Below are 7,886 nucleotides of genomic sequence, written 5' to 3'. Positions count from 1 at the left end.
TACAGAATCTCTAATCTGTGTCTACCTATTGTAAGTCTTCGTAGCTGCATTCCAACTGGCTGCATTCCTTGGCAACTAGAGCTTTATGGGGATAGAACTCAGATCCTCATGAACCAAATGACCCTAATATTTGAGCTCAGCATGTCACTGTTAGCTGTTAGGCCCCGTAATACTATATAGCTGACCATTTGATTTAGTTGAGTTAAGGGCAATCGTATGTATTCACGCTAATCACGTCATTTCAAATGGTAAGGATACCGAATGAAGTTTCACATTTAAATATGCACACTTTGAGTTTCATTTTTAATGAGTAAATTGTAAATGACTTCTCCTCATATATATTTATTGAACAGGAAATGATGCATAAACCTCAGCTTTTTCATGTGGGTTTTGTTTTGACTTTCAGGTTCAATGGCAATGCATTCACATTCCTCAATGAAGTCTAATTCACATATGTATCCACTGGAGTTTCTGCTTGAGGCTGCAAATGTCATTCTCATAGGGTTGGCATCCAGAATAACTTGCTGGGTGTAAAATTTCAACCACTCCCTGGGGTTCACAGCTATCAATGACATTCCCATTAAGGCAGATGTGGGAGCCAAACCTTTATGGGCATTACCAGGAAAATCCAAATCAGAAAGTATGGGTCTTGAATGACCCCAACTTTATAATTAGCAAACCTCAATAGCTGGTGCATGGGCCCAGGGTAAAATACATTGATTAGATGGCAACCTGTTTGAGTCTCTGTATCTGGAGAGTCTGAATTCTTGCTTTGCTCCTCTCTCTGTATAGCACTCACAATATTAGGCTCTTCTATATCTTCCCATTCTCTGAATTCTTTATGTAGTAACTGCTATAGAACTGGGGATTAAGGTCAAGAAAGGCTTTCTCTCTTGGAATAGTTACCTTATTTTCATGATTGTGTTTTATCTGCAAGGATTCTTTAACTTGGTTGGTTATCTGGAGACAATGAACACTCGTCGCGGTGCATGTGTGTTCATCCTAACATAAAAATAAAGTAGAAAGGTTATGATGGGGACACCAATACTTCCTATCGACCATAGACTCCTAAAAGTTAAATCAATAGGATGGCTGTTGCGTTATTATCCATTCCATCACCCTGACATTTGCTTGATAAACCTAAATGATGATGATTTATTCAGAATTTGTTTATATAGGTATATTTTAAAACTTCTCTTTGTGGTGTTGAGGGAGTATTAATAGATTGAGGAGCTTAGATAGAATAAGATTAAATTATTTTGAACAGAAGTCATTTAGTGGAAGAGAAGTTTTGGAATGTCTTTCTGGATCAATGAATTTTGGAAACAGAGCATTTTGTTATGTTTGGAGCAGTTCAAGAAATAATGGAGGAAATTCTGGCCCTATTGAAGTCCATGGGAGTTTTGCCATTAACTTTAATGGGAGCCAGGATTTCACCTATGGTTCCTTCTCAAAATATCTCACAATCTAACAAATTCTGAACCAGTCTAATCTCATGGAACCCAGAAAAAACAGAGGCAGTCAGAAAACAAATAGCTAAAGATAAAGGTAATTTTACTCTCCAGAAAACCTCAATTATCAGGTATTGCTTTAACATTTGAAATGAGGTTTTAGTGGTGGCCAGAAGCAAAGCATCACTAACTTTTACATCACTAAAAATATTAAAGTGGGGACTGAAGTGGTATACGGCATATAAGATGATCTCTGGCATAGCGCGAAAAAGTAGAGGTCATTCTAGAATGCTGCTCAGATACACAATCATTTTAAATATTGAGGAGATTTTTTTTCATTTGACAGTACAGTAAAATTGAGAGTAAAATAGATAATTGCTATGAGATACTGTATCTTACTCTGCTCTACTCTGTATATGTTATATGTGCACTGGTCATTCTTAAACACTTGCCAATTTTGTCTTAAATAGATGTCAAGATAACGTTAACTCCCCTATATATCCTATGGGAAATATCTAAAATAATGCATTGCTTTTCTAAGGCAATTGGCAAGTTTCTGTGGATGACCACTATATCATGCAAAATACATCCTACTTGCAAAAAGGAAAATATAGACTGCAGATATCATGGCATTTATCTCCAGTCAACGTTGCCACTAAAGTCTTAGCTGGTGCAAGTCTGCATTATACACTGAGGTAAATGCAGCTATGCCACTTGGCACTTGAGGCAGAATTTAAAATGCAACAGGAATTATATAAAATACAGTTAGTCTGGATAATCACATGGTAGGTTAGCTTTATTGTCTGTAATTGATGGACAATTATAGATAAAGGACCAGATCATAAAATGGTGTAAATTGACATAGTGTAATTGACTTCAATGGAACTGTACTAATTTATATTAGCCAAGGATCTAGCCCTAAATATCCTTAATTTAAATGTGTTGCCAGTGTTTAATCAAATGTTCCAATGATGTCAAGGTCAATATTACATTTAAGTATTAGGGCAAGATCCTCAGCTGGTGTAGTTTCACTGAAATAACAGTCCCTTGGAGTAAACCCTGATTTATTTATTTTTAAAATATTCTGTGACATGAATTAGAAGTACATTTTACTGTGTGATGTGTGGCTATTACATAAACTGTTCAGGATTTTTTTTCTTTGTGCTAAGGTAGAGAACTGCTGAAATCTAAATAAAATTGAAAGCAAAAAAAATGCTATTGAGACCCAAATTGTCATGTCAGAGCTCACCCTGAGCAACTGAGGTACACTTGAGAACTGGAGTTGTGCCATTTTACACCTGCAGGTAATCTGGCCCGTGAATCTTCCTTCTTTAATTCATAAAGGGTTTTTTCACTAATTACAAGTTCTGAAAGTCTTACAATTCAAATTAAGGATTAAAAATAAGAATTCAGAGGACATATAGTCTATTAATCTTGTTTACATCATGAGATTGGTTATGCATCACATTATAATGAGCTATAAACAAAATTGTTTAAAATAAAAAGCTATAGTCGCAAAACATATAATAGTATCAGTGGTACAGTAGAAACATAGTATTCCCAAAGAGCTGCTTTCATCCAATACTTTGAGTTTCAGAATTGCAGAATGGAGATAGAAAATAGATGACAAATATCTTTCAGGTTTGAACAAAGCAACAATTAAATGCTCGAGAGCACCTCCCAAACTTACAACCTTGCACAACAAAATCTCTTTTACTGAAAGAGAAGGATGACTGGCCATTGGGGTTAACTCATTATCTTTTAAAAAATGTCATGGGATCTTTAACTTGGGTTTGAAAAGCTGAGAAGAATCAGCCTTCATTAAACATCCCCAGGTATCCTAAGTAACAGGAACAGTAATCCAGTTAATTTAGCAAATTAAGGCTAATAGGAAACAGTGGAAGTTGGAGGCAGAGCTCCAAGTGAAGAAGGTTAGTAATGAATTTCTGCAGCATAAATTTGAGAGAGATGCAGGAAATGTTCGGTTGAAATGGAAAGGTTATTCAAGACATCTAGTGATAAGTACAGCATGACAAAAAGGGTTAATATGAGAAAGCAAGATCATATAGGGGGAGAACTGGAAAGGTTACAGAATGAAGCTTTGTGTGTAACAAACAGAATGTAAAGCAGAGAGAATGAAAGGGAACAACAGGGGTTAATAGAAACTGTAAGTATTGCATGTGTGAAGTAAGAGGTTAAGGTCATTTAACTAAAAACTAAATGAATTATTTCCCAAGAATATCCAAATGAGGATGCGCAACTGATGCCAGAGACCATACAATTCTCCCAGAGGAGGAAGAAGGAAATCAGGCTTGTGGCAGAAGTAGTAGTTAAAGAATTGGAGTACCTGAAGGGGGGCAAATTGCCAGTTAAAAATTACAAAGGAAGTGGTCAGAGATGTAAAGAAACCTTTAACATGTTCACATAGAGCATGAAGTGGATTAACTGCTCATCAAGAGATCATATTCCATATGGCAGAACCGCAAACTATTGTTTCAAGCCATATCATCTACCATTATTTATTTTTGATGGACAAAATGTAATGCAAACTGGGAGAAAGCTGATATAACGCAACATGTAATGATATTAAGGAAAACTCTAGAATCTACAGACCAGTAAATTTTGATTTCTGCAGCATAACATACAGTAGAAACAGGAATCTTTCGAAGAATGGGGAATTGCCAAGAGAGTTGTTTAATTAAGGAGAATGAGCCTGGATTCCCCAAATGAGAGATCATGTCAAGAAACATTCAGCAACATTTGCTAAACACTTTAATTTTCAGGACACAAGTATTATGTAAGGGCTCTTTCTATATGGCAAATGTCTGTTTAATTATGATACACAGTAATTACCCTATCATTGCATAAAAGTGCATGATTGTTTGCTATAAATGGAAAAAGTAGATTAAAAGGGAATTTATTTTTTGATCTAATATGCAGCAGTCTGGAGAGGTGCCTAACTACTATGGGCCACATCATGCCCTATTGAAGGAGGCAACTCCAGAAGAAAAGTCTGTGAATCTCCCCTTACAAAGTTTATCCTCAGTTATTTCAATGGGAGGGCAGAGTTTTGTCTCCCATAAGACCAGCTCCCAAGCATTATGGATCCTAAGTTTCTTTGTGCTCCCAGTGTGTGACCTTTTCTCTCTGGTACCATGGCTCTGGGGACTCCCATAAAGGAAGCGGGTTTCACTTAAAAGCTAATAAAGTCCCAGGCTGTACTATGTTTCCCTTTATAAGCTTCACTTGAGCATGTGGGAAGAGGGGCGTGAGCAGCCCCAGCTATCCTCCCCATGTGTGAAATGGTGCCATGGTGGCATCTGAACCTTCCTTCTATGCTGGATGGTAGAGTTCTGCATGCAAATGAGGGGATATGATTTCCCCTGTGTAACTAAATTACAAAGCAGTAAACTCTAAACGTTGCCATTGGCTATGCAGTATGTTTTCTTGCACCACTAAAGGTTTGTCTACTGATGTGCCCCCCATCACCATAGTTTGAGTGTCTTACAACAAAAGCTTGTCCACAAGTCTTCCCAGGTTTTTCAGTCCTCTAGTTCCACCACATCACTGAACAGGGTCAGGCCAGTGACACTGCAGAAAGAGACGAGGGGGCCTGATTTCCAAATCTGGCATTGTCAAGCCCTCAGGAAAACATGACTGGTGGAGGTGTGCCAGTTTACCCCAGCTGAGACCCTGACCCTTCAAGTTACCACACAAGTATGGTTCAGAGATGAGCCTCATTAATTGTGACAAATTAGCTTGTGTGCTGACACAGAAGGCACTTTAGAGTGGAAGCATTTTAGGATGGAGGAAGGCAATTAACAGAATCCCACAAGCACCAGCATTAATGTGGATTGTTGTTTTACATACCAATCATTTAGGAGAGAGAATATAAGGTAAAATGATTAAGGTACTGGAATTTGTAGATTATACTTAAACCAGGTGATATATCAAAGAGTAGGAAGTCCATACAATTAAAAGCATCTTGGACAAGCTAAGAACCCAGATAGCTAAGCAGATTATACTATTTCATTCATAAATAAATTGTAAATTAATAAAATGAGTCAAGGTGTAAAACTTGGTCCCAATTGTGCAATTACAATCATGCAGGAAACCTCGGGTGTGGATCCAATTGCTCATAGAGTAAGCTTGATAGTTTTACGTTTCTTAAAAGAATGAACCGGAAGAAGGTAGAGGAATAAGTTAAACATGCATATCTTTGGCATTGCATTCCACAACCAAAAGATTATGGAGATAGCTGATTTAAATATATAGTACAGAGATCTGGCAAGATTAATCAAAGGAATAATGTTAACATTTGTTATTTTAGCTTAATATTTTATAACAACTTGGTTTAATTTTAGCAAGTGCCATTCTTCTTTATTCCAATATGAAAGGCAATAAATAAAGAATTGTTCAAGAATGTGTGTAATTACTGGATTTCTCTGTCTAAATATAGCTAAACAGTAATTACTGAATTTCTATATTTAGCAAGAGAACATGGCATATGTATAAAGAACTATTGTCTCTTTTTTAGATGATATAGACATATAATAGTTAATATCAGCATAATTCTGGAAGGGGAGCAGTCTGAGACTGAAGATGACTAGACTTCCCATTTCAATAAGCAAAAACAAATTTAGCATTCTCTATCTGGGTCTGCAACCAATGTGCATCATTCCATGAGATCCAATTTAGGCGTGAGGTAATCTAGCCCCATACATTCTTTCTTGGGGTCTTTTAGGGGTGGCAGAGAGTGCACTCATAACCATGAGAACTAAGCATCTTCTGAATCTACATCAGTGAAGTCAGATTCAGCTGTGCCTAACCTGAGCAAGTTTTCCCTTTCAGCCATGACAAGTTAGAATGTTCAGAGTCTGAGGGTCATGACAAGAAATACCATGAATCAGGGCTCCATTGGTACCAGACTGTGCTCCAGCGGCAACCATACCTCCAGCACCAGTCAAACCTCAACATTGGGAACCATTGGCACGGGCAAGAGGCGATCATTGGAATCTTCAGCCACCAACAGTACTGACACTGTCTCACCCTACTGTGGCACACAAACTGATTGCTCTGGCTCAGTCAGTTCAGGTGGACAGGACCCCTCGCCCTCAAGAGACCTGATGATAGTTTAGCTGCCCCTGAGGCTCAATCTCCACTGCTATCAGGTCCTTCCCTCATCAGCGACTTCATGACTGCACCAGGGGAGGCAAATTTTGGGAGGAGTCTGTCCCTGATTCCATCTTCTCTCTCTGGTTTCCCTCTAGTGGAACCATTGGTACTGCCTATGGATCCAGTATTGGACTTTTCTTTCTTGGGAGAATCTGAACCATCCAAAGAATCAATCACCGTGTCTTTCTCCAAGAGACACCTTCCCAGATGGGACCCGAACCCATCTAGAACCAACCTCCACATCAGTACCTGCCTCAAAACCAATAGCAGCCCCATGCCATGAAGACCCCCCCCAAAACTCCCCATTGACCTTTCTTACTGGCCATATGGGGGAATGTAGGACCTGCACCTCTGACCTCCAAGGCAATTCACTAGGGCAGCGTTTCTCAAACTGGGGGTCCCAGAGAGTACTCCAGGGGGTCCGTGGGCCCCAATGATCAACTGCTCTCCCCTCCCTCCCTCCCAGTACCTCCTTCACACCAGGGAACAGCTGTGGCCAAAGAGAGCTGCGGGAGTGGTGCATGCGGACAGGGGGCAATGTCCAGAGGGCCCCTGGCCCTCTGCCTAGGAGCAGCTGCCAGAGGGATGTGCCAGTTGCTTTTGGGAGCCACCCAAGGTAAGCACCCCCCCATCACCCCCTCCCACACTCCAATCCCCTACCGCAGCCCAGAGCCCACACCCAAACTTCCTCCCACACCCCACCTCCCTTCCCCAGCCCTGAGCCCCCTCCAGCACCCAAACTCCCTCCCAGAGCCCACACCCCCCTCACACCCAAACTCCCAGTCCAGAGCCCTCACCCTGCACCTCCTCCTGCACCCAAACTCCCAGCCCAGAGCCTGCAGCCCTTCCTTCGCCCCAACCCCCTGCCCCAGCCTGGTGAAAATTAGTGAGGGTTGGGGAGAGTGAGTGATGGAGGGAGGAGAATGGAGTGAGTGGGGGTGTGGCCTCAGGGACGAGGCAGGGCAAGGGATGAGCGGGTGGGCTTGGGGGTCCCCGAAACAATTTAAATCAAAATGGAGGTCTTCAGGTTGTTAAAGTTTGAGAACCGCTACACTAGGGAATCAGTCCACCCTTCCCCTGCTAGAAGGCAAGCAGAACTTCCTCCTGAACCCATAGAAGAAGGCAATTAAGAGCTGGATCCAGTGAGTCCCACCAGTACCAGCGAGATGGTTCTCATCATTTCCGGATGAAGCAGTCACTCCAGTATCCCCTCCTGTCCCCTCCACCCCCCGACCATAAGCAGTTCCAGAGACTGTTTTA

Source organism: Terrapene carolina, unplaced genomic scaffold (assembly GCF_002925995.2).
Source record: "Terrapene carolina triunguis isolate 2854851 unplaced genomic scaffold, T_m_triunguis-2.0 Scaffold146, whole genome shotgun sequence".
NCBI classification, from domain to species: domain Eukaryota; kingdom Metazoa; phylum Chordata; order Testudines; family Emydidae; genus Terrapene; species Terrapene triunguis.
Note: the sequence above shows the minus strand (reverse complement) of the source record.